This window comes from Canis aureus, chromosome 6 (genome assembly GCF_053574225.1).
Source record: "Canis aureus isolate CA01 chromosome 6, VMU_Caureus_v.1.0, whole genome shotgun sequence".
Classification (NCBI taxonomy): Eukaryota; Metazoa; Chordata; class Mammalia; order Carnivora; family Canidae; genus Canis; species Canis aureus.
The window spans coordinates 13,117,047-13,144,928 of NC_135616.1; the positions used below are offsets into that span (position 1 = coordinate 13,117,047).

Consider the following 27,882-nt stretch of genomic DNA (forward strand, 5'->3'; position numbering starts at 1 on the left):
ATGCTTTCCCAATGGTTGAATCCCACAGACTGCCCTGCAGTCCCTGTGATTCAAGATCAGGAGGGGCTTCCACACACAACTCACAATGCTGGTGGGAGGAGGTGCTGATTGTTCCACCTGGGTTTCTTTTTCCACTGGAGGAAATGGAGGCTCAGGAGGACCTCTCTGCATGATGCTGGGGGAGGGGTAATGTAATTGACATGTAGCCACTTCTCTTGCCCTTCTAATATAGCCTTGTCTCTGTTTTGTGGTGCAGGGGTGCCTCAGCCACACACTCATGTTCTAGGATCCTCTCAGTGGTATCTTATACTTGAATAGTTGTTAGTTGTTCTAATGAGGGAGACTGAAGCTCAAGCAGCCTATGTCACCATCTTGGTAATGTCACTTCTCAAATGTCAAAAATTAAGATTTCAATTATGTACAAATCATTTGCACATGAACAAGAATAAGACAATAATATGCAAAAGTGGAAATAATTATTACAGTGGTGGGAAGTAGGGTTTTTTTTTTCTTTTTTTAATTGATGTTCATCACAGTAGCCTACTAAAAATACTCTTAGGCCTTTGAGTATTGAAAATAAAGTGATAATTCTTGGACCCAGAGCAAATCGTGACTGCGTTTCTGCCTCTGTTAGCCCCAGCACACTGTAGTAAAGGCTGATGCTGCGGCATATACTAAAAACATTGCTGCTGCAGGTGCAGATTCAGGATTACCTTGAGCTCTCACCTCCTAGTTAACAAGGCAATACTCACAAGACAAGAAAGGCTAGCCACCACTTCCCAAAGTAAAAAAGAAAATAGTATGAAAAAGAGATTTTTATTTCTGGGTGTCTTTCTCCAAATGGAAAAGATAAGGTACCAAAGTGAATGAGGACATTAAAAATCGAGTTCATAGTCAGTTTAAAGTGCAAGTAGATTGGCCAGTGGAGAGTTTGTTTTTCTTGAAACAAAATCAAATACAACTAGCCATGATCTCATACGAGAAGTTAATCTAAGAACATTAATAAACTGGTTCCAAATAAAACATTCTGCTTGAGTCCCCTTTGGCCAGTTTCTAGCTATGTATCTTTAGGCAAGTCACATATCCCCAGTACTTTCATTCCTGCCATTTGTAAAACAGGAAAGATAACAACTTCCCAACCTAATTCTCTGCACCCCAGTGGAGGTGAAATGGGCTAATTTATTGGAAAATTCTTCAACACATAAGAAATGCCTTAAAAAATAAGGCAGGTTCTTTTAAATTATTGAAAATATAACATCTCATTGTATAAGTATTTGGTCTTTTCCTTGTTGTAACTCTGCTACTTGGTTATGTAATTTAAGTGTGGGAGGCAATTCTGGAATGATATTGTGAGTAACTCAGTGAAACCTCTCTCCTGGAAAGATAAGCAGGTCAAAATTAACAAAAACAATTATTCAAAGTCTCTGGAGATTGATCAAAGGGCTTACAACAAATTGGCAAGCATGTATTTAACAAAATTAATGGAAATTTAATAAAAACAATTGGATACATGGTGACAACTGACCTAAGGGCTGTAGCAAGTTTACAACAAATTGGCAAACATTTATTCAACAAAATTGATAGAAGCTTAATAAGAACAGTGAGATGAGGAGATCCCTGGGTGGCTCAGCAGCTGAGCGCCTGTCTTCGGCCCAGGGCGTGATCCTGAAGTTCCGGGATAGAGTTTCCATGCAGGGAGCCCACTTCTCCCTCTGCCTGTGTCTCTATCTCTCTCTCTCTGTCTCTCATGAATAAATAAATAAAATCTTTAAAAGAAAAAAAAAGAACAGTGGGATGCTGTTGCATCTGAGCTAGTGACTACACCAATCCACCAACAATTCTGCCTTGAGAACTATTTCAGCAGGCCCAGTGGGCTCAGTAGCCAAAGAGCAGTTCCCATCTCCCCAGTTCCTTGAGATGGGAGAGCACTCTGGTAGTATCAGCAGCCAGTGTGCATTAGCAAATCTCATCTCCCACAGCTCCATGCTGCAGGGCCTACATAGAGTTGGTGGCAGCTGGGTGTCATCTGTCATGCCAAATCATCTCTCACTATTTAATATGGAGCCAAGCAGTTTAGTCCCCCTTTCCTTCATAGCTCTGAGCTGCCCAACTGTACTTTGCAGTCAAGTGGAAGCTCCCATTTCCCCCAGCTTCCTAATACAGAGACCATGCAGCAGTTAATAAATATCAGCAGTTTTCCTTCATCTTCAGCACTGAGTTATAGAAGATCCATACTGGGTAGTGGCCACAGCCAGGCGGTGGCACCAGGGCCTGCCTCTTCCCACAAATACACAAATAAAGCTCTATCTCCAATGGAAAGGATCCAGGCAGGACAAGAAGTGAAAAATAAGGGCAGCCCCAGTGGCTCAGCAGTTTAGCGCCGCCTTCAGCCCAGGGCATGATCTTGGAGACCCAGGATTGAGTCCCGCATCAGGCTCCCTGCATGAAGCCTGCTTCTCCATCTGGCTGTGTGTGTCTCTCTTGAATAAATAAAATTTTTAGGAAAAAAAGAAGTGAAAAATAAGTTCTCTATCCCTCAACTAGTTCCTGCTTCATTAGATAAGAGGTTCTTCCCCGGAAAGGGTCAAAACAAGCCTCAAAGACTGGTAACAACTTCTATCAATGGATTTAACTATCATTGTATCAGAATATGGAACAATTAATGCCCTAAGATGTTGTCAAAAATGAAAAAGCAATTATCTAGCAACTAGTGGAGGCTACAGGTGGGTGTGATACAAAGAGAGGAAGATCTGAAACTTAAAGGGGGAAAAGGGACTGTCAAAAAGAGTCTAGCTAAACACACAATCATCTCTGGTAGTCAGGAAAACTACGTGCATGCCCAAGGTTCTGCCTTCTGAGGAGATATCAGAGGCTATACATTTCAGGGGAAATAGATCTCATCAAACTAGTCCAGCCAAGACACTAAACAGTAAGGAAAAAAGCAACAACAAAAAGCCTGCAAGGGATCAGTATCCAAAAATGATTTGGTGTACATGTGAGATATACAGACATTTAAAGAAAGAGGAACCCATACACAAAAGAGAAAAAGCAGGCAACGAAAATTATATTTGAGGGGACCCAGATGTTGGAGTTAGTAGACAAGGACTTCAAGGCAACTATTATAAATATATTCAAAGATCTAAAAGAAACCACACTTAAGAAATTTTTTAAAATATGATGCCAATGTCCTATCACATAGAGTATATCAACAGAGAAAAAGAAACTATAAAGACAAAAAAATGGAGTTTGAAAGTGTAATAACAAAAAAATGAAAATTTTATTAGCGGTGCTTAGCAGAAGATTTGAGACAGCAGAAGAAAGAATCAGCAAACTTGAAAAAAAATTTATAGAAATTATGCAATCTGTAAAACAGAGAAAAAAGAATGAAGTAAAATGAAGTCTCAGGGAATGGTAGGATACTATCGAGCATTCCAAATAATGTCTAATGGAAGTACCATAAAAAAAAGGAGGAAAAAACATTTCCAGATAAGCAAAACCTAAGAGAATCTGTTGCTAGTTGATCCACCTTACAAGAAATACTAAGGAATATTCTTTAAACTAAATAAAGGATATCAGCAATTTGAATCCATATAAGAAAAGAAAAAGTACCAGTAAAGGTAATTCTGTAGGTAATTATAAAAGACAGTTTAATTGCATATTTCTTCACTTAACTATATAATTGTATTGTTGGGCTTTAACATGTAGAAATGCAATGTATTTGACAATTACAGCACAAAAGAGGTGGGCAAAAACAAAGCTGTATTGGAATAAGAAAACAACCCCAGATGGTAAGTCAAAAGCATAAGAAGAAATGAAAAACCATAAATGGCAATAAGAAGGCCAATATAACAAACTCTATGAATATATACATGTCCTTTTCTCTTGTTTCAGCTTAATTTAGTTGTAGTTCTTCATAACCATCGAGGAGCAAAGAGGTATTCCAATACATTCCTGAAACTATAATTACCAAATAGTATAGCCACAGCACTAGCTACATGTGGGAAATATTAGCATTTATATAACGTCATAAAAATTCATTCACAGATGTGTGTAGAATATAGATATGTCTCCCACACACACACTTTATTCACCCAATTCCAAATTAGCAAAGGTACTCAATTACAAACACCACAAAGTTACCAGTGAATATAGTCTTAGAATGATATTTATTTGGTAAGTATTAAAGCAAAATCCGATCACTATTTGGTACCAATATGATTCTTTTTTTCAAAGAACATTTCTCCTGATTTATTTCCACTCATGCATACCATTTAAGGATATAATATACCCTTTGGTGGAGCAAATAAGCTTTCTCAATTAAAAATGGAGAGAATGCCATTAGTCCTACCATGTAGGTTTTTTCTAAGACCTGGTTTTTGTCATAGTACACTACTTGTTCTCTATAATCAAAATCTGTCACATGGTGAGACAAGCTTTCTTAGCTTTCTTTTAACATTATAGGATAATAATTTGGCTGTTTAGACCATTCATAGTTTAGTAAACAACTAAAATATAAATTCTCAAAACTTCCAAGAGGAAGAAAAAATTTACTTAATCTAGAATTCCTCACCTCTCAGACCATCTATAATATGAGGAGGCCTATACAAAACATTTACATGATTGTTAATTCAGCATTTGACACTTCAGGAAATCTTCATACACACTTGACTAACTAGGATTTATTGGTATGATTTAAAGTGAGTCCCCATGGAGTTGCATGACAAGAAAACATTGATAGGAAATAGTATTGAGCAAAGCAGCATAACTGTCATCTATGAGCTGTGGGAATCTAGAGATGTATGGTGATCTATACACTAAAACAACAGAACCATAAAAGTCTTAATTCTGGGTCTGCATCAAATTAGTTTTTGTGAGGCTTAATCTAGGTCCAGTACACAAAAGAGAGAAGGACTTTGATGATGTATTAAATCCTCAGGTATACATAAGGCAATTGTTAAATTATCTTTAAGAATGCTCAGGAATTGGGGCACCTGGGTGGCTCAGTGGTTGAGCATCTGCCTTTGGTTCAGGTTGTGATCCTGGGGTCCTGGGATGAGTCCTGTATCCGGCTTCCCGCAGGGAACCAACCGACTTCTCTTCCCTCTGCCTATGCCTCTCGGTGTCTCGCTGTGTCTCTCATAAGTAAATAAATAAAATCTTTTTTAAAAAAATCTCTTAGAAACTTCCTCAAAAAGAGAATTATAATTGCATACAGCTATATTGCAAAATTACCATCACCAAAATTATCCCCAGGGACCTGTTCTTTGTAGACCTACCAGCCTTCAATCTTACCATTTCAATAAAGAAATAGAAGAGCCTAAATTTGACAGTGACATCACAAACAAGGTGAGTAAGAACAAAACCATATGTGAGTAAGGAAATGGCACCAAAGGCCTGATGTCATCTTCTGGGATGTTCCACTCCTAAGTTCATCCTAGGACAGCCAGCATGTTTCTTGTTTGTCTGCACTGGTACTAATTGGTTTAAATTGCCTTGGATTTTATGGATCAAAATTTTCTCTAAACTTCCTTTAAATGCAATAACCAAGTTTAATCATTCCCCTTTCCCATAATATGCACTTTCCAAAAAAAATTATCTAAAAAGTCTTAGTTAAAGAAAAAGATAATAATAACAACTGCATTGATATTACATGGCACTTTTTCTTAATCCCCTTACATGTTTTTAGCTGTATGGTAAATGTTAATGTATTACCTCACTTATTAGTCCGAAACAATCATTAAGGATAAGTGATTCTATTTCCTTATTTTTTACATATGAAGAAAGGCCAAGTGACCTGCCAAAACTTGTGCAGTTAATAAATAGTGGAACCAAGATCCTCAGACTCAGGCTGCCTGGCTCCATAATCTGCTCTCCTACATTTCTGCTATTCTTCCCCCAAAGGATATATTAGCATCGTACATTTAATTCTCATACACAATATGATTAAAGAAAGAACACAAATACAAAGACATATAAAATAAAAGATATCAAATAGTAAGCATACAAGAGAAAGAAAACATAAGTAGGAGGATTGAATTTTATACACATGTACTATGAAGAATTACAATAATGAATGTGATATAAAAATTATATATGTTGGGTGTTATTCTGTATGTTGGTAAATTGAACACCAATAAAAATAAATTTATTTTAAAAAATTATATATGCATATAAAATGAATTATGTCCTGATGTTATAAAACAAATGATCAAAGAACAAATACACAAAATGTTCGCAATTAATTAAATTCACTTCATTTTTTAAAATAAATGGCTACTGGGCAGCCCCAGTGGCACAGCAGTTTGGCGCTGCCTTTGGCCTGGGGTGTGATCCTAGAAACCCAGGATCGAGTCCCATGTCGGGCTCTCTGCATGGAGCCTGCTTCTCTCCCTCTCCCTCTGCCTGTTTCTCTGCCTCTCTCTCTCTGTCTGTCATGAATAAATAAAATATTTTAAAAATAAATAAATAAATAAATTGCTACATCAAGTCTTTTTCATCCCTTTGTTCCACAAATATTTGGGAGGCACAAAATATAATGCTAGGAATGAAGGAAATGCACACACCCCCCACACACACACACAATCAGCATGGAAGGCAATCAAGCGACAGCACTGAGAGATGAGTGCATATGACTGAGGATGTGTAGGAAGCCACTGAAGCACAATTCAGGGCATCTGAAATAAGTTCCACATGGTCAGGAAGACTTCCCAGAGGAAACAAAGCACAAGTGAGACCTGAGGATAAAGATGAGTTGGCCAGGTGAGGAGGAGGAGTTCAGAAACAGCACAGGCTTAGAGGCAAAAGAGGGTATATGCTCAAGAAATGGAAAACAAGTTCATAATGACTGCTCACTGACATTTAGTGTCACTACTACTTTCCTACCATCATATTTACCATTTTCTCTTTTCAAGGGAGCATAAAGTGGGAAAAGAGCCCCACGTTTGGTGCCAGATGGGGTCAAATTAACATTTGGTTCTGCACTTATAATCTGATTTTAGACAAGTTGTTCAGCGTCCCTAAGCTTCAGGCTTATTAATGGCAAATAGTAATGGCAACATCTAACTTGGGCAGTCCTCATTAAAATGTATGTGACTACAATTGGGAAAATGGCTGGTACAGAAACATCAATAAACAAGTTTCCCTCCTGAATCATAGAGACTACATTTGCCTCAAGCTTTTCCTAAGAATTTGAAGGGTTTCTTTGTGTTTACAGTTTTGAACTGATGACATTTGCCTTTTTTTTTTTTTTTATGATAGTCACAGAGAGAGAGAGAGAGAGGCAGAGACACAGGCAGAGGGAGAAGCAGGCTCCATGCACCGGGAGCCCGATGTGGGATTCGATCCCGGGTCTCCAGGATCGCGCCCTGGGCCAAAGGCAGGCGCCAAACCACTGCGCCACACAGGGATCCCAACATTTGCCTTTTTATTTAATCTACTGTTGTTTTTACTAATTGTGTAATTTGGATACAAATTGAAAGAGATCCTAGAGAATTATCTACAGCTTCATCAAAGTGGGGTCCTGATTACTGACATCTCAGGCAGGCCACTGTTTCACTGTGTAAGATGGTCCTGTGCATTGCAGCTTGTTTTCCAACCCAAACTGACAACTGCTAGTAAATCCCGTCATTGTGACAAATAAAAATGCTCCCTGGGAGGTCGTTATCACCTTATTTAAGAACCCACTCATATTTCTCTCTCTCTCTCTCTCTCTCTCTCTATCTCTCTCTCTCCCTCTCTCTCCCTCACACACACACACACACACACACACCCCTACACACACCTCTTTTACCAATTAAAAACCTAAGGATAAAGGCTGAAGTCATTTCCACAAGGTTAAAAGCTAGTAAGCATCAAGAACAAGATTTGATTATGGTTTTTTTTTTAAGATTTATTTATTTGAGGGAGAGAGAACAGGCAACCAGGGGGAGAGGCAAAGGGAGAGGGACATAAGCAAACTCCCCACTGTGCTGGGGCTGAGAAGGTATAGGGTGCAGCAGAGATCATGACCTGAGCTGAAATCAAGAGTGGGAGGCCTAACTGACTGAGCCACCAAGGCACCCTTGTTTCTTGATTTTGAGTACAGATTTCTTCTAATCCTAATCAGTCTCACAATGTAACATTCCCTATTTTTTTAAACGTATTTAATTAAATTTTTAAGTATTTTGATTTTTTAAATTTTTTAATTTATTTTTTTAATTCTTAATAATGTATTTACCAAAAGGGATTTGTGTGTGTGTGTGTGTGTGTGTGTGTGTGTGTGTGCGCGTGTATTTCATTTCACAAATGTTGCATTAAGGGATTTCTGACTTAAGAGTCATGGGAAAGCAAGTGGGCCATTTCATTATTCCATTAGGAAGAGTTCAACAACTTTAGTCAATTTTCCTTTCAGTGCATTCTATGGTAGCAAGAGTTCTAAGGAAGCAAACAGAAAGTGTGAGAATGGTTGGATTCTCTTTTGTCACAAGAGTCTGTGTAATACACAATCTCTGCTCCATCTAACTAAGCTATAACTAGAGATAACCCTCAATCCAGTAGTGCATCATGGCCTACATGCTAAAAAAAATTTACTACAAAAACATCACTCCTTAGCTACTGTGCAGACAGGTTTTACACATCTTAGTTGTATCAACTTTAACAAGAGTTAAACTCTATTTTTGGAGATATAATCACTCATATCTCTCACCACATGCCATTAGACATAGATTTTTAAGTTCCTTGGATCATTAAATATGGTTTGTATTTTCAGGAAATTCACCTTCAGGGCTGTACTCTGGGTGTAAATGACACAATCTGTGTCAACAAAGCTTTTATAAACATCTCTGAACTCCACTGAATATCCGAATATCATGTGCGTGTATTTACTTCTAATCAGTTGGCCTGACAACAGCTGCCTTTCTCCAAATCCCAAAGTCCTGAGGGGCATGACTATTCATAAAGGGTCAGTGAACTACAGAATCTGGAGATTTTAAGAAGACAGAAGGTTAGTCGTAACTCTGAATTTAAAATAAGGATATCAAACTTTGTTTCCCCTGAAGATTAAAAAAGAAAAGAAGAGTTGTATAACAGAACGCTAGACATAAAGAAGTCGCCCACATTTTGAGTCACAACACACAAGAAAAAGCTACTAAGAGCTACATTTGGAAAACTCTACTTTAGCAGAAGAAAGAGCCTGTCTTCTGAATAAAACACTTTGCAGGTCTCTTCGTGATCCACAACTCCATGAAGCTAACTTCAAGAGAAAATGAAAATCACAGACTATCTCTTGTTTCTGAAGTCTCAAGACTTTGGTGACATCAAGGTAATATGTTGTTTTTAATACATATGCAAATAAAGATCTCCCAAATTCCTTTATCTACTTTTAACAGATTTCTGTTTCTCATTTGGCCTCTGTTCACCCAATCCCGTATATAGCAAAAGTGGAAGGTCAATGGAATTACACTTACAATTATATTAACTGTATTCCTTGCAAGTGTCATTCTTAAATAATATCCCAGATCTAATAATTAATGAGAAAACACAACCTTCCTCTCCTTTCCATTAGTGCAATTAACAAAAACTGGGATATTCAAAATATATATCTCATTTTTATACTTGTAACTTATGCATTTTTTTAAGTTTGGTTTTTAAGCTAAGAAAATTGAATTGTCAAAGAACAATTACGACCACATGCCACACAAGCAACAGTTGTGAAAAGCATAATAGGTTGTGACCAACAAAATGCTGAGCTTTAGTCCACATAGAAGCTAAATACCTTTCTGAAGATATATAATCAAATAGCTAGGTATGTAATTTTTTTTTGGTTCTTTGAAAACATTTTATTTTGTGAGAAATAAATTTCCATTGTTTATAAACTATCCAGTTTATGGTATTTTGTTATAGCAAACATAATATTTTTATATAGCAAACAAAATATTATAATCACTTTCTTATACCAATTCCTTTTTTTAATCTAAAAATCCTTTTTATTAAACTTTATTTTTTTTATTTAAATTCTAGTTAGCTGACATACAGTTCATTATTTGTTCTGGAGTATAGTTTAGTGGCAGGCGGTAATTTTGGGGGATACATATACATTTTTAATTTGCCTCACTAGAAAAGAACCATGAGAGCAGCAGATAAAGGAAACCTCAGCTGAATTATTCTTCATGGGTAGAAAAAGGACATTCTACTTAACAAATGTTTTTCCAATAACTTATAGCACTTCTGAAAACTATTATATCCATGAATCATTTTATATTCCATATTCAGCTAAAGCTTCTCTAACACCATCACTCTGTCTTATTAGAAGAACATTTTATAGGGACGCCTAGGTGGTGCAGTCGATTGAGGTCAGAATTTTGGTTTTGGTTCAGGTCATGATCCTCGGGTTGTGAGATTGAGCCCCATGTCAGTCCCCATGCTCAGTACCTAGTCCCCTTAGGACTCTCCCTCGCCCTCTCCCCCTCACCCCTGCACTTTCTCTCTCTAAAATAAACAAATAAATATTTTTTAAAAAAAGAGAGAGAACATTTTATAATTAGAATACATTACCAAAAGGTCATCATAGCTCTTTTCCTTAATATAAGCATATCTCAATTAAACATATAAATCCCTATAGCTTAGCAGTAGGCAAAATCCCAAATTTTTTTCTTTCAAAAAAAAATAATAATAATTTCCTTACCATGGTATATGCAATGCATCACACATCAGAGGGTAGAGAGCCCTCTGATAATGAGAAAGTTTAAAATTACATTCACAGAGTAATTTGATATCAATTAATATTAAAGAATCCATCTAGAAGACTCATCTCTAAGTAATGTCTTTGACCCAGATAAGAATATGCTTATCTTCTTCCCAATTTGTCCTCACTCCGTTCTCCAATCCTACTTTTACCTAGATCAAAATACTCCGTTTTGCCTTCTATATTCAACCCCAAATTTTCCTTCATGGACCACCCTACAGATAGTATTCTCCATTTTGGAACAGACAGTAACCAGGGGAAAAAATGGCCTAATTGGCAACTTTAGTCCAACCCTCTAACAACCCCAAATATACATAATAGAAACAGCCAATATTCACTGAGTATATTTCTACTGGCCCTTCTCTAAATGCTTCACATGTGTTAACTTCTTGTATTTCTATAACATTTGCATAAAATAAACACTACTACTCCCTCCATTTTATAGATGATAAGACTGAGACACAGAGAACTTATGAAACTTCCCCAAGGTCAAACATCTAGGATAAAATAAATAGAACTGGCATTTGAACCCAGGCATAATCTGGCACCAGAAACCATGTTATTAATAACAGTGCTATATTGACTCAGGTTTTTTTAAAATGAACAATGTTTTGTTATGCCAACAAAGTGTGGAGCCATTTGAAATAAATGTACAGAGTAAAGTAAAGCAAATAATCGGGCCATGAGGGTGGGGCCCTCATGAATTAAACTAGTGCCCTATAAAAGAGACCACAGAGATCTCCCTTGTCCTTCTACCTTGTAAGAACACAGAAAGAATATAGCTGACTATGAACCAAGAAGCAGATCCTCCTCACCAGACATGGAATCTCCCAGCACCTTATCTCGGACTTCCCAACCCCCAGACTATGAGAAATGAATGTTTGGTATGTAAACCACCCAGTCTGGTATTTTTGTTAGATCAGCCTGAATAGACTAAGACAGAGTACATTAACTTTTTTCTTTTAATGATATGCTGATATAGATGATATTCAAAGAAATTTAAGTAAACTAGTGACACTATTTATCTTCTCAATTTCCTTGGATTCAAATGTACCACACACAGTAAATTCTGAAAGTTAGTGCAGGTACAAGAGAGTATGAACCAGTTGAGCCTCTGGTTGACTGCCTTTACTGGGTTCCATGATCCTGTTTTTGGTGTGTGTGTCTGTGTGTGTCTGTGTTTAAATCAATAAGAGGATGTCTCTTAAGAGCAAAAATGACCTGACAAGCCATTCATGGGGTAAGGATAGAGTAAATAAAGAGAATTCTTCAAGGCCTCAACATTTAGGGGCTCCATGGTGCTAGTGACTCAGTAACAACTTAAGGAAACACAGTGAGAAAGAACTTGCTTGTGCTACCAGCTAGTGCTAAGAAAACATACCTGAGGCTCAAATACACAAAATTGGCCAGTGACATAATTTCTTCTCATTGTCTCTACAAAAGAACAGCATTGTCTTGTTAGACTTGCAAAAATTAGAGGCTGGCAACGTAATTATGTATTCTACCCCTAAAATTATACCTATGCTTAGTGATCACATTTTTAGATTTAATATCACTTCCTCAAAGAAATCTTTGTTACCATTCTACCGAAAGGAGCATCCTTTCCCCAACCATCCTTTATCCTTTTACTCCATTGATTTTCTTCCTAAAATTTACCACCTAATAGTATCTGTGTGTCCATATTCCATCTTCCTCTTGGGGAAGATAAAGCCTTAGAACTCTTTTTATTTGTTATTGCATCCCCATTGCCTGAGACAGTGCCTAGTTTTGGTTAAAAGAGTTAATATTATCCTTTCCTAATTATTACTTTTATTTTAGCAGTCTTGCTTTTAATATAACTCTTTCAAACAACGATCTAATCTCTAATCCTTAAAACTCAAAACATTATCATCTCTTGATATTACATATCTCATTGTCAAAAGTCAAATCAAAATTAATCTGATAAAAAAGCAAAGAAACCAATTTCTATGCAAATTTTAGTACAAAAAGTTTTCATTGGAATATGGCTGGAAATAAATATAGCTTTGAAGTCAGAAAAATATTGTTTGACTCTGGTTCTCGAGGTTTTCTGTTTTCTTCCTTTATCAGAATAGCTGAATAGATATTTCCAGATGTAGATGTTATAATGGTAAAGATGAGTAAGATACAATCTATACCTTAAATGTATTGTTTGGTAGAAATAAAAAGACACAGATCATTTATGCTACTTCAAGAGCAGACAAAAGAGGAATTTAGAATAAATAAACCTTTCTTCCTGAAATGTAGAGTTCCTGAAATATAACCAGTCCACTTGTCAAAAATTTATAGGAGAAAAATTTCTTCCTACATCTGGATGTGTGAAACCTCAAGTAGAAAAGTGCTTCTTTATTTAGCAAGGTGAAAGTTTTCTTTTCTTTCCGTATGTGGTTTTTATTATGCCTTTTAATGTCCAATTTGTTCATGTTAGTTTGAATCAGTCCCATTAATGATGCTGGAAGAGGTTAATACTGCAGTAATTTCCAGAGTTAATACTGCAGTTATTTAATTTCCTCCACATGAGAGAACAGATAAAATAACATAAAAAGAATTGAAGGTACAAACAGTTGGTAATTCCAATTACCACTTCACTTCTCAAATTTTGTAGATGCTTGCTTAGGACACCCACCAGAGACTATTCAAGGGGGAAAAAACTTTAACTCCAGTTTGTGGATTCCGCCACTTATTAGGAATTACCGTAAAAGAAAGATGATTGAGTTTCTGCTAAGATTAGAGATTTGGCTATTTGTGAATGTCAATTATGCCCTCTATAATTACCACAAATAGAGGAAAAATACAAGATCTGGAAATTCTCATCCTGGATGGCTAGTAGAGTCACCTTAGATGGGCCTTTTAACTTCTCTTGGCCTAAGTTTCATTATCTGGGGATGGAAAAATAAAAAGATTGAAGAAGATAATTTCTATGGTTTCTTCAAGTTCCAAGTTTTCTAAGCATATGTTATGAATAATTAAAAAGTTGCTATTATCTCTCCAAATAATTGAAGCAAACCACTACTGTGGCCTGTATGCACTGCAGTACTTTTCCCCATGTAAACATCATCAGCAATAATATTCAGTGCAAACCACTTTTTGGAGATACAAAGTTCACAATATGACTAAGAAAATTTTTAAAAACATGAAAAATTACCTATCAGAACAAGTTAAATAAGGCTGCTAACTATCAAAAGACTGGCATATGTTAATGGCACCCAAATCTGGATAGTAATGAAAGTCATCAGAAATTTAAAACAAAACAAAACAAAACAAAAACATAGAAGCAGAGTATCTCAACATGGGGCCCAAGAATTTTTTTTTAATTTCCTCATGTGAGTTTCTAATGTGTAGTCAAGTTTGTGAACCACTATTATAAACAATAAATGTTATGAGTTCTGAACACTAAGGGACCTCTGAGCTCTAAATTAGTTTGGGAAAGCTAATAATAATGTGTATTGTTGAAATTGATTCTTTTTTTTTTTTTTGATCAGCCAGTAATTGTTCAAACAAAACTGATAGTAGTAATTCCTTAGGGGTATGATAATCAGCCAAACTTTTCATACAGCAAGTGAACTGCATTCAAATAGACGCATACATTCTCTCTCAAATCTCATAACAATAATAATTATTATACCTTATATTTGCATAGTGTTTTATGGATTGTAATCTGCTTAACATGAATTCTCATTTGAAGCCTATTTAGTTAGGTTATCCACCACCCCCCCTTTAAAAATCAGGACATTAAAGCTCAGAGATAATTATTCCAGTATCACACAAATAAGTAGATGCTTCGATTTAAACAAAAGTTTTTCTGACACCAACTACTTCTTATCTAATCTCATAAACATTAAAATTTGTTCTTGACATAGGATACCATTTAAAACTATGCAGTACTAAACTTGCATGTTTGTATAACAGAAGTTTATTTAATTCAGGCTGATAAGAAATCTTTTTTCTCAAAGACTTGCATATATTTTTAATTAATATGACTGCTGAGTCAGAATCTCTTTTACCTCAACAGCTCAAATTAATATTCAGAGTGATCTTAATTCTACTTTTTAAGCCCCATCCAAAAACCTGAGGAAAACTCACTGCGAGCCATGACAATGGGTAGAAATTATTTCTCCCACTAGGAAGCAAACAAACCTGAATGCAAAAGAAGGAAGTTTTATAAACAAAAGAAAACCAAAAACTGTAGCTATCGTCCAAGAGAAAATTTCACAGGCCCATCTTATAATAATAGCAGAACAACATGAAACAGAGTAGAAGAGCACAGACTTTGGAGTCAGATGAATCAGGCTTTAAATGAGAATGTGCTACTTGATAGTCACATCAGATTGGATAAGTGATTTTACAAATGGAGATACAGGAGTTCTAGCCTATTATGTGCTTTCTATTGCTGCTATAAGAAATTACCACAAATTTAGTGGCTTAAAACAATACAAATTTATCTTGCAGTTTGGAAGTCAGAAGTCTGAAGCAGATCTCACTGGACTAAAATTAGGATGTTGTCAAGGCTATAGTCCTTCTAGAAGCTCTTGGAAGAATCCCTTTCCTTGCATTTTTCAGCTTCTAGAGACTGCACCCATTCCTTGGCTCATGGCCACTTCCATCTTCAAAGCCAGCAATGACTGATCAAGTCTCTCACACTGCCATCATTCTAACACCAACTCTGCATCTTCTCTCCCACATTTTTTTAAGATTTTATTTATTGGGGCAGCCTGGATGGCTTAGCGATTTAGTGCCCACTTTCAGCCCAGGGCCTGATCCTGCCTCTTTCTGTGTCTCTTGTGAATAAATAAAGAGAGAGAGAGGCAGAGACACAGGCAGAGAGAGAAGCAGGCTCCATGCAGGGAGCCCAACGTGGGACTCGATCCCAGGTCTCCAGGATCAGGCCCTGGGCCGAAAGTGGGCAGTAAATCACTAAGCCACCCGGGCTGCCCTCTCTTCCACATTTAAAGATCTTTGTGATTATACTGGGCCCATCTGGATAATCCAGGATAAGCTCCCAATGTTAAGGTCAGAAGATTAGCAATATTCATTCTATCTCCAACTGTAATTCCCCTTTCCCATGTAATATAATATATTCGTTCCCAGATTCCAAGAGAAAACAACAACTAAGAAGCAAAGGCAAACCAGGGAAAGGTCTAAGACACTGGCTCCCTGGGTTCCCCTTCCTGCTTTGGACATATGCTCTCTGATGCAGAATAATAGATGAGATCTCTAAGGACACCCCACATAGTAAGGAGCATTCAAGTCATAAAACATCTCCATTTTATGCCACCAAATAGTTGTATGACGTATATGACATTTGCCAGGGAGCCATGCCTTATAAATCGAGAGATTGTTGGTTTGCTTACCATAAACAATCCTAAACCAGAGATATCGTAATCAAGGCATCCATAGATTAGGAATATCCTCTGAGAAAATACCACTAGTCTATCTCCCTGAAGGTCCATCTATTTTCATGTTTACAAGGAGATTATACTGAGCCACGTCCCTTTTCTCTTGCTTCCCAGGAAGATTCCCCTAGTAGTCAGGGAAGATAGTCACAGGCCAGATACCTCAACTCCTTCCTCCTCAGGAAGGCTACTATAGGTTGATAAATAAATGATTTATATAAAATCCCTAAAACAGTGTCCTGCACTCAATCCATACTTAGTATTAGCTATTATCATTACTATTACCAATCATCATATCAAGTGAAAATCTATAAACTTTATTATAAATCATTGAAGAAATCTTTGAGTGCTCACATGACATTTAAGACAAGCGTCCTTCTTCTAGATGTATAGACTCTAGTAGAGGTTCATAAGTAATTACAACAGGCTAGACTATGTTTGGCTATATAAGAAATACAGACTAAAAACACAACAAAAATTCACAGAATAAAGCAAATGAGGAATGTTTCACACAGATGGTGGTAGAGGCTATGGGGATGACTGGTGCTGGTAAACAGAAGAAAAGAGACTAACCGAATGACAGGTTTTACTGCAGCCCAAGATTAGTTTTCTAGCAGGAGGAGTCTAGAAAGACAGGATTGATTCTACTGGGAATTTTAAAGACCACTTGAGCCAAGAGCTTCAAATGCCAATCTAAAGAGCATAGGTTTCCTCCTACAGGAGACTCACTGAATGGTTTTGATTGAAGTGTGACATCATGAAAATGGTTGTTATGAAAGTCAGAATATGGCATTTGGAGGTGGGTTTTTTTGTTTGGAGATACATCTAAGGACTCAGCCATTTTTCCATTTGTCCCAAAATGAAGACTAGATCATCTGTTCTCTGCTCTGGGTTTTACTGGAAAATATAAGAAATCCACCAGAGTCTGACAAAGCAGGGTTCTTTCAGGACTTTCAGTGGAATCAAAAGACCTGGATTTTCATTTCATTTACCAACAAATAATGAAACCATCTCTCTAAGCATTAATTTCCTGTTCTGCAAAATAGAAATAATAATATCAATGTTGCATGTTTACCTCAAGGATAGAAATAATATTATGTTTCCTAATACTATTTTCAGTACATTTTGGAATACAACAAACGGTAGTTATTATTTTCTTCCATAGAATAGAGAATTCTACCCTTTGAGGTTGTCCCAATTGGCTTCAGTTTTATTGCCTCTACTTAACCATACTTAACCAGTGCCTCCAGGAATAAAGTCTTCATGTTTTTAGGAGAGTAGAGGCCTCCCACTTCCACTTTACAGTCTACTCTGGGAAACAAGATGCCAGTACCTCCAACTGTCTAGATACAGAACAAAAGTGGTGATTCACCCCTGACATTCTTCCAAACTGGCCTGGTGTTTCTTTTCCATGGAATTAACCCCTACTCTTTCAAGGACTCTAGCTGTTTATTCATTGCCTTGCAGTTCATTTCCCTTGAGTAGAAGACAAGCTTAGCAAATCGCCTCACGATGCCATGTATTGTCACTACCCCAAGCCCAGTTGCATTTTAAGCATGTTCCCAAACTAGCCTACCTTGCAATATCTTTACAATTTTTCTAGGAATGAGCACATGATTCTTGCATCTAGATAATTCAGGTTACTCACCTGAATGACCTTAGCCTCTTAGACTCACAGTTGTTAGGAGGGAAGAAAAGTCAGTGAGATAGTGAGACAGTTAAATAATATAGCAAACACTCAAATATTATAAGCAAATATGGAGAGATATTTATTAGTGTTTTCTGTTTCCCATTTTCTGGTGCAAAAATTACTCCCTTAAGGTACCAATGTACCACCAGACACTTTTTGTCATATGATTGTTTAGAGTTGGAATTTGACCAAAGTGAAATCAATCAAAGCTCTGATATGGTCACCAGCCTGAAGTCTTCATGGCCATAGATAGAGTAATAGGTCACTGCCAAAGAACTGCTCTGGATCCTTCATCATTCAAATTCCCAGAAAGAGAATCTAACTGTTCATTAGCAAGTCAATGCATTGAGTGGCTTTGGGTCAGATGTCCATCTCTGACCAATATTGAGTTGAATGGTAAAATTGCAAAAAGAGGTAGGAGTCACCAAAAAAAAAAAAAAAGAATCCTTTAGAACTGTAATCCTAAAATTGAATGAACAAATAAGATTAAATAAAACACATCTGAATGGAAAGTGTTACTCACGTATGGCAGCTAACAACTAATATTGTTTAAAGTAAAAGAATGATCAAAGGCCCTTTGATGCTACTAGTATAGCATAGCTATGACGATGAAAGACTTGAAAGTAAAGAAAGTAAAGGTACTTCTCTCTTCCCAGGTACCAGGTTATACAGGCAGTATTTCCTAAAGGAGTTAATCTTCCACGTGATACTTCCAGCAAAACTTTCTTGGCCAAAGATGATTGGTTTTCTAGAACTAAATACTACCTCTCCTATTCTACCAGGTGCAGAGACAGAGGACACACCAAATAGCTTAGGGTAAAGTATAGAAAGCCACCAGCAAGGACAAGGACAACCCCCACAATAAATCCAGAAGGATGAGGTCTTTAACAACTAGCAAAGCCCTGGCTTTGACCCAAAAAGGTCTACAGTAAAAACACAAAAGTCCCTACCATTTGCTTAGCAACCAGAACCACAATTCTCTAGAGGCTAACAACCAGAGTTTCTGAAGAAATAGATCAAGACATTGTGGAATGGATCCAGAAATCAGGATAAAGTAGGACCCCAGAAAACTGAGCCAAAAAAACAACATGTGCTTCATTAAGGATGACTGGCTACTTCTGGCCAGTGGAAAGATGCCAACTTTCCAGATGAAAAAAAAGGTTTCAGTGATCTAAAAAGCTCACAGTATAAGCAAAAAAAAAAAAAATGTAGATAGCTATATCTGCTCTGTAAACATTGTTATAACCCTCCACAAGTTGTATGAATCAAGTATTTCTTATACAACTCCTTTTCCTAAAAGATATATACTGCCTTATGTATCTTGTAGGGAACTGCTGATATGGCTAAATCCAAGTAGAACTGAACAATAACATCCTTTCTGTAACAATAAGCATGTAAAACTATAATTCTAATTGGTTCTATAACTGATCCACCTCCAGGTTTGAAAAGATAAAAGATGAAAACTTGTTAAGAGAATGGATCTTTCATAAATGTTTTTACCACACACACCAAAAAAAGTGATAATAATAAAGGGGATAGGAGAAAACTGAGAGGTGATGGATATCTTATGGCCTTGATAGTGGTGATGGTTTCAGAAGTATATACATATCCCTAAACTCATCAAGTTGTATGCATTAAATTTGTACAGCTTTTTGCATGTCAATCATGTCTCAGTAAAGTAGGAAGAAAGAAGAGGAGGAAGAGGAGGGGAGGTGAAGTGGAAGGGAAGAAAGAGGGGGAGAAGAAGAATCATCCAGGAAACAATTGTCTCTCTTACTGCTAACAGCAATTACTTGTCATTTTTTCTAGTGCTGTTTTCCATCTTGGATTATTTTAGGTAACAGGAATCACTGTTTATTGCTTATTGCTTTATACAATGCATTTCTACAAAAGAAAGCAGCACTTATGACCTTGATTAGAGACATTGTCTTTAATTATGTTGTATGTTAAATTCCGAAAAAAAGATTAAAAAACAACAACTAACCCTGACTGATGGAGTAAAGTTACCTTTTCATGAATGTATCATTTTTCAATCTCAGCTACTGCTGAGAAAATGTGGATTGGCCGTATCTACAATCTGTGTGTGTGTGTGTGCGTGTGTGTACCCACACATACATAGATATATGAAGCCGAACACTTACATGAATTGTTTTTTTTTTATTTATTGGAGTTCAATTTGCCAACATATAGCATAACATCCAGTGCTCATCTCATCAAGTGCCCGTCACCTAGTCACCCCCACCCCCTGCCCACCTCCCTTTCCACCACCCCTTGTTCATTTCCCAGAGTTAGGAGTCTCTCATGTTACATGAATTGTTTAAATATTTTCCAATAAGTAACTCCTGGGCAGCCCGAGTGGCTCAGCGGTTTAGTGTCGCCTTCGGCCCAAGGTGTGATCCTGGAGACCGGGGATCGAGTCCCACATTGTGTTCCCTGCATGGATCCTGCTTCTCCCTTTGTCTGTGTCTCTGCCTCTCCTTCTCTCTCTGTGTCTCTAATGAATAAATAAATAAAATCTTTAAATAAATAAATAAATAAATAAATAAATCCCTATCACCCCTAGCCCAGCACATTCCTCCTCTTTCTTGTTTCATTAACAAGCCACTTTACAAAATACCTTTACCAAATACAGGGCTGAGAGATGAGGGACATGGGGTAGAAAGATGGCAGGGAGGATATTGCTAATACAAGTTGAATACATAAATACACTAATCATCCAGAGCATGCTCCACTACTCAGCAGCTGACATTATACTATGAGATCAGCTCAGCCCCTGGTTCCTGCTCCTGTCAACTGAACCCATATTTATCAAGGCCTTACTCTATACCTAACACTGTGGTGAGAAGCTGCAGAGGGACGAAGAGTGATGGAGAGAGGGAGAGGGAGAGAGGAAGACAGACAGATCCTGCCTGAGGAATGCTGCTCTGGTTGAAGTGCACGTATGGAAAACAACTGAAGATCACTACACAAGCTTTGCTGTGCTCTTCCTTCTTTTGACCAGTAATTTCTTAGGGGGTTCACTGTCTATTGTTACTGCTACCACAAGGCATTTGAGAGAATTGGAAACCAAATAATTCAGTTGTTTTTCTCCTATTTAATAGATCTGAGAAAAGTCTCAATAGCTGAGGAGGGGAAAAAGGTAAAAACTATTAATAGAAAGAACGTATAAGGTTATCTATGAGTGTCCTATTTGTGTTATAACATTTCTGGATTAGTATGAAAAATCAAATAATAGCTTTACTGGGCACTATAACATATTAAAATGTTATATGCGAAATATGATACAGATATATAAATGTTCTATATATAAAAAGTCTCTTTTCAAGGTCCCAGTTTAAGACTCACAATGAGTTACATATTTAGAATATTATAAAAGCACAAGGTCTTTGTATTAGGTAGACTTTATATTGAATACTGAATTGCACTGAATATTGAATTCTCTGAATTCCTACTTATGACTCATGTGAAACGGGAGAAAAGTTAATTTTTCTTAGCCTCAATTTCTTCTGTCAAACAAGGATAACTATGACTATTTTGAAGGAAATAGTGAAGATTAAAGTAAATGATATGAACAAGTTAACCTAGTACAATGCCAGGTACATAGCAAGTAACTAATAAATGCCACTTTTCCTTCTCTCTAAACATAGCAGTAAGCAAAAATATGATCTAAAGCTTTAAAGGACAAATATCTAGAAATAGAATTTTTATGTTGCTCAATATTAAGAAAAGAACACAGTTGCACTCAATTTAAAATATCATCCTGAGGCAGAGTTTCGTGAACATGTGCAGAGTACTCTCTGTCCATTCATGGTACTTGGCATAGACCTCTGCCAATTAATCATGTGCATGTCAGTCTCTTCCAACCTACTATGTGCTCTACAAGGTTGACATCTAAATCTTATATATAAACTCAGATTGTTAAATGTCTATATGAATGTGTGAATGGGCAGCACATAAGAACTAGGTGATAGGAATTCTGAAATCCTTCCAATATGAATAAAACACACCGCTATATAGCAAATAAGCTCCTACAAACTTACTAAAATACAAAACCTACAAAAATGAAATAAAGTCTAAGTGAAAAATAAAGATACTTCAGTAATGACAAAAATGCTTATGTTAAAATACTAAGTGGGAAAAAATACATTTTGCATGTCTGGAATGAAAACTGTGTTGAATTTTTTTTTAACTATATGCCAAAAAAAAAAAAAAAAAGACAGAAGGAGACACAAACAGTAGTGGTCATGATCAATACTTGGATTTTTTTTTTAAGATTTTCTTTATTCATGAGAGGCACAGAGAGGCAGAAACACAGGCAGAGGGAAAAGCAGGCTCCTCAAGGGGAGCCCGATGTAGGACTCAATCTCAGGACCCGGAGATCACTCCCTGAGCCAAAAGCAGATTCTCAACCACTGAGCCACCCAGGCGTCCCTGTTTTCTATAATTAAAAGTCTGTTTCAAACAAAAGAGTCTGTTTCTCTCCACCACCACCCTTTTTTTTACTTTTGCTCATTTAACTTCCACATATGAGTGAAATCATATGGTAATTGTCTTTCTCTGACTGGCTTATTTTGCTTAACAATATATTCTCTAGCTCCATCCATGTCTTTGCAAATGGCAAGATTTCATTCATTTTACGCCTGAATAAGAATTCCATTGTGAGATATATATATATATATATATATATATATATATATATATATATATATATATTCTATCATTCTATCATTTGATCCATTTACCAATTGATCTATTTACCTTCTTTATCCATCTACCAATTGATCCATTCAGCAACTTGGGCTGCTTCCACATCTGGGCTATTGTAAACGATGCTGCTATACACATAGGGATGCAAGAATATCTTTGAATTGGTGTTTTTGTATTCTTTGGGTAAATACCCAGTAGTGTTACTGCTGGATTGTAGGGTAGTTCTATTTTTGACTTTTTATGGAGGAATCTCCATACTGTCTTCCATAGTGGCTGCTGCACCAGTTTGCATTCTCACCAACAGTGCACAAGGGTTCCTTTTTCTCCACATCCTACCAACACCTGTTGTTTATTGTGCTGTTGATTTCAACCATTCTGACAGGTGTGAGGTGATATCTCATTGTGATTTCGATTTGCATTTCCCTGATGATAAATGATGTTGAGCAACTTTTCATGTGTCTGCTGGCCATCTGTATGTTTTCTTTGGAGAAATGTCTGTTCATGTCCTCTGCCCATTTTTCAATTAGATTATTTGTTTTCTTGGGTGTTGATTTGTGTGTGTGGGTGTGTGTGTGTGTGTGTGTGTATATATAAATTCTTTATATATTTTGGATACTAACCCTCTTTTCAGGTATGTCATTTGCAAATATCTTCTCCCATTCACTGATTGAATTGTTCCCTTCACTGTGTGGAAGCTTTTTTATTTATTTATTTCTTAAAGATTTTATTTGTTCATGAGAGAGAGAAAGAGAAGCATAGACATAGGCAGAGGGAGAAGCAGGCCCCATGCAGGGAGTCTGATGTGGGACTCAATCCTGGATCCCAAGATCACACCCTGAGCCAAAGGCAGACACGCAACCAATGAGCCACCAGGCATCCTGAAGCTTTTTTATTTTGATGCAATCCCAATAGTTTATAGTTTTGCTTTTGATTCCTTTGCCTCTGGAGACATATCTAGAAAAAAGAATCTACAGCTAATGTCAAAGAGGTTACTGCCTATGCTCTCTTCTAGGACTTTTATGGTTTTAGGTCTCACATTTAAGTCTTTCATACATTTTGGATTTATTTTTATGTATGCTGTATGGTGTAAGAAAGTGGTCTACTTTCTTTTGCATATTGCTGTCCAGTTTTCCCAACATCATTTGTTCCCAACATCATTGTCTTTTTCCCATTGGATATTCTTTCCAGCTTTGTCAAAGATTAATTGACCATGTAGTTGTGGGTTTATTTCTCGGTTTTCTGTTCTGTTCCACTGACAATTTGACTATTTTTGTGCCAGTGCCATAACGACTGTTTTGATTACTATAGTTTTGTACTATAATTTTAAGATCTATTTATTTATTTATTTATTTATTTATTTATTTATTTATTTATGAAAGACAGAGAGAGAGAGAGAGAGAGAGAGGCAGAGACACAGGCAGAGGGAGAAACAGGCTCCATGTTTTGGAGCCCGATGCAGGACTCGATCCCAGGACTCCAGGACCACGCCCTGGGCTGAAGGCAGGCACTAAACCACTGAGACACCCAGGGATCCCCCCTGTACTATAATTTGAAGTCCAGAATTATGATGCCTCTAGCTTTGCCTTTTTTTTTTTTTTAAGATTGCTTTGGCTATTTGGGATCTTTAACGGTTCCATACAAATTTAGAACTATCTGCTCCAAAGTGAAATCCTTTGTCTCCATTTCCTCCTCTACAATCAAAAGGATGGGAGGAAGGGGGCATGCTTAATCCATATTTCCAATCCTCCTAATCACCCAAACCAGAAAGCTTACTTTACTCTGTATTCCTCTCCCTCATTCTCCATATCCCATAGGTCACTAAATGCTATTCTAACAATCTCTCAAAACTCTCCATCCTGCTTATCCCCAAAATCACAGCTCCAATCCAGTTCCTCATCATTTCCTGAAGACTATCCAAATAATTACCCTAATCCCTAATTTTTTTCCTTGCTTCCAATCTCACTTCAACTCTCAATCCATGTCTCACATTTCCTACATTGTTATTTCAAAAATGCAAATCTGGTCATACTCCTTGATGACTTCTTCAATGGTTCCCCAAATGCTTATGGATAAAAGTTTAAATTCTGCATGGTTTTGACATTCTTCATCATCTGGTCTCTGCCTACTTCTCCATTTTAACTTACCACCACTACCTTCTTCATCCTTTAGGCTCTCAGTACACCAAATGATAAGCAGACTTCTTAAGAGTCTGAATGAAGCCTCTAAAATGCTCCTTCTGCCTGGAGCAGCACACTGTCTTCTTTCCTCCAATTTCTACCCTGCAAAATATTCCTTCTCCTTCAAAAATGAACTAAATATCTCCCCTTCTATAAATAATATTCTTATGCTCCAATCTTGAATGTAATGCTATTTCCTGTATATTCCCATATCTTTTCCTTTCCCCATCATAACACAACCTTTTCTTCTGCCTATAATACTCCCTCATGGCAATCCTTATCCAATATCCATACAGTTAATGCCTCTTCAATCTTTAGATGTATCCAAACATCACTTCCTAAAGAAGATTTCAGGGACTCCTAATTACATCAGGCTTCTTTTGGGGGGAAAGCTACCTCAAAACTGTGTCTTTATTCTTTCCCAGAATTTCTTTAGTTTGCAATTATATATTCAATACAATGATTTCTTTATTAAGGTCTCTTTCCCCATTAGTCTCAGTGGCAGCCCTCTGGTTTATTATTTCAGTAATTTGCTTGATAATACCATTGCATGGGACGCCTGGGTGGCTCAGTGGTTAAGCATCTGTCTTCCGCTCAGGGCGTGATCCTGGAGTCCAGGGATCAAGTCCCACATCGGGCTCCCTGCAAACAGATAGTGAGTCAGGATATAACTCCAAGACTATGTGGCTTTGAAGTCCAAGCTTGAAAAATCACCACCATATAAATATGTGTTGAATAAATTATCTTTTTCATCAATTATATTTAATCCATAAGACTATAGGTGAATTTTACTTGCTTCATGTATTTTTATATTTTCTAAATTGTCTATAATGTTAATGTATCGATCTATAACATAAAATGTAAATGTTTATCTAAAAGAAATTTTAGATCAACCAAATTTTATATAAATATTTTAAAGTATGCTTTGCTTTACACCAAAGATGTTCAAAGAATACAGAAAAATAAGATTAAAGTAAATTATAAGAGATAGTTAACATTTCACACTCATTAGGAGACTATTATTTTTAAAAATATAGAAAATAGCAAGTATTGATGAGGATGTGGTTAAAATGAAATTCTTGTATATCAGTGAAAATGAAAATGGTTCCACTGCTATGGAAAGATGTATGGTAGTTCCTCAAAACTTAAACATGGAATAACTATGTGATTCAGCAATTCTACTTGTAGGTATAAATATAGCCAAATGAACTAAAAGTAAGGACTTGAACAGATATGTATCTGTACATCAGTGTTCATAGCAGCATTATTTACAACAGCCAAAAGGTGAATATAGCCTAACTTCCACCAACAAATGAACAGATAAAAGGTGATACATGTAATTGAATATTACTCAATCTTTTTTTCTTGAAGATTTTATTTATTCATGACAGACACACAGAGAGAGGCAGAGACATAGGCAGAGGGAGAAGCAGGTTCTCTGCGGGGAGCCTGATGTGGGACTTGATTCCAGGACCCTGGGATCACGACCTGAGCCAAAGGCAGATGCTCAACCACTGAGCCATCCAGGCGCCTCTCAATTAAAAAAAAAAAAAATGAGAGGAGGGGCAATGTGGCGGAAGAGTAGGGTCCCCAAATCACCTGTCCCCACCAAATTACCTAGATAACCTTCAAATTATCCTGAAAATCTACAAATTTGGTTGAGAATTAAAGAGAGAACACCTGTAATGCTACAGTGAGAAGAGTTCGTGCTTCTATCAAGGTAGGAAGACGGGGAAAAAGAAATAAAGAAACAAAAGGCCTCCAAGGGGCAGGGGCCCGCGAGGAGCCGGGCTGAGGCCGGGGCGAGTGTCCCCAGGACAGGAGAGCCCCGCCCCGGAGGAGCAGGAGCTGCACCAACCTTCCCGGGCGGAAAGGGGCTCGCAGGGAGGTGGAGCAGGACCCCAGGAGGGAGGGGATGCCCTCGGGCTCCCGGGGACACTAACAGACACCTGCGCCCCGGGAGAGTGCGCCGAGCTCCCTAAGGGCTGCAGCGCGCGGCGGGACCCGGAGCAGCTCAGGGGGATCGGGGGCGGCTCCGCGGAGAGGGCTGCGGGGCGGGAGCAGCTCGGGGGGCTCGGGCGGCGGCTCCCCGGAGGGGGCTGCGGGGCGGGAGCACGAATCCACCAGCGCAGGCCCCAGAGCACAGGGCTCGGGGACACAGCCCAGGATCACGCCTCCCCCCGGGACAGGCAGAGGCCGGGAGGGCCCAGGACAGCAAGGACGCTCCTGCCCCGGGCTGAGCAGATCAGCGGCCCCGCCCGGAGCCTCCAGGCCCTGCAGACGGAGAGCTCCGGAGTTCCTGCGGGAGCTGACTCCAGGGCTGCAGAGCTGGCCCCGCCACTAGGGCTGTTCCTCCTGGGGCCTCACGGGGTAAACAACCCCCACTGAGCCCTGCACCAGGCAGGGGCAGAGCAGCTCCCCCAAGTGCTAACACCTGAAAATCAGCACAACAGGCCCCTCCCCCAGAAGACCAGCTAGACGGACAACTTCCAGGGGAAGTCAAGGGACTTAAAGTACACAGAATCAGAAGATACTCCCCCATGTTTTTGTCTTTGTTTTTGTTGTTTTTTTTGCTTGTTTGTTTTTCTTTGCTTTTTGATTTGTTTCCTTCCCCCACCCTTTTTTTTCTTTCTTTCTTTTTTTCTTCTCCTTTTCTTTCTTTTTTCTTCCTCTTTTCTTTTTTCTTTTTCTCTTTTCTTTCCTTCTTTCTCTCCTCTCTTTTTCTCCTTTTCCCAATACAACTTGCTTTTGGCCACTCTGTACTGAGCAAAATGACTAGAAGGAAAACCTCACCTCAAAAGAAAGAATCAGAAACAGTCCTCTCTCCCACAGAGTTACAGAATCTGGATTACAATTCAATGTCAGAAAGCCAATTCAGAAGCACTATTATACAGCTACTATTATACAGCTACTGGCTCTAGAAAAAAGCATAAAGGACTCAAGAGACTTCATGACTGCAGAATTTAGATCCAATCAGGCAGAAATTAAAAATCAATTGAATGAGATGCAATCCAAACTAGAAGTCCTAACAAGGAGGGTTAACGAGGTGGAAGAACGAGTGAGTGACATAGAAGACAAGTTGATGGCAAAGAGGGAAACTGAGGAAAAAAGAGACACACAATTAAAAGACTATGAAGATAGATTAAGGGAAATAAAAGACAGCCTGAGGAAGAAAAA

The 27,882-nt window shown here is 37.7% G+C and overlaps 1 long non-coding RNA gene across 2 annotated transcripts in view; it reads left to right on the top strand.

Moving 5' to 3' along the window:
- LOC144315525 (uncharacterized) overlaps positions 1–9,334 on the top strand; it is a 65,178-nt gene extending 55,844 nt beyond the window's left edge. For both annotated transcript variants that reach the window (XR_013381242.1, XR_013381243.1), the window contains one exon: positions 8,747–9,334. This is a non-coding gene — a long non-coding RNA (uncharacterized LOC144315525). The remainder of the gene's footprint in view (positions 1–8,746) is intronic.
- The last annotated feature ends 18,548 nt before the right edge of the window (positions 9,335–27,882 follow it).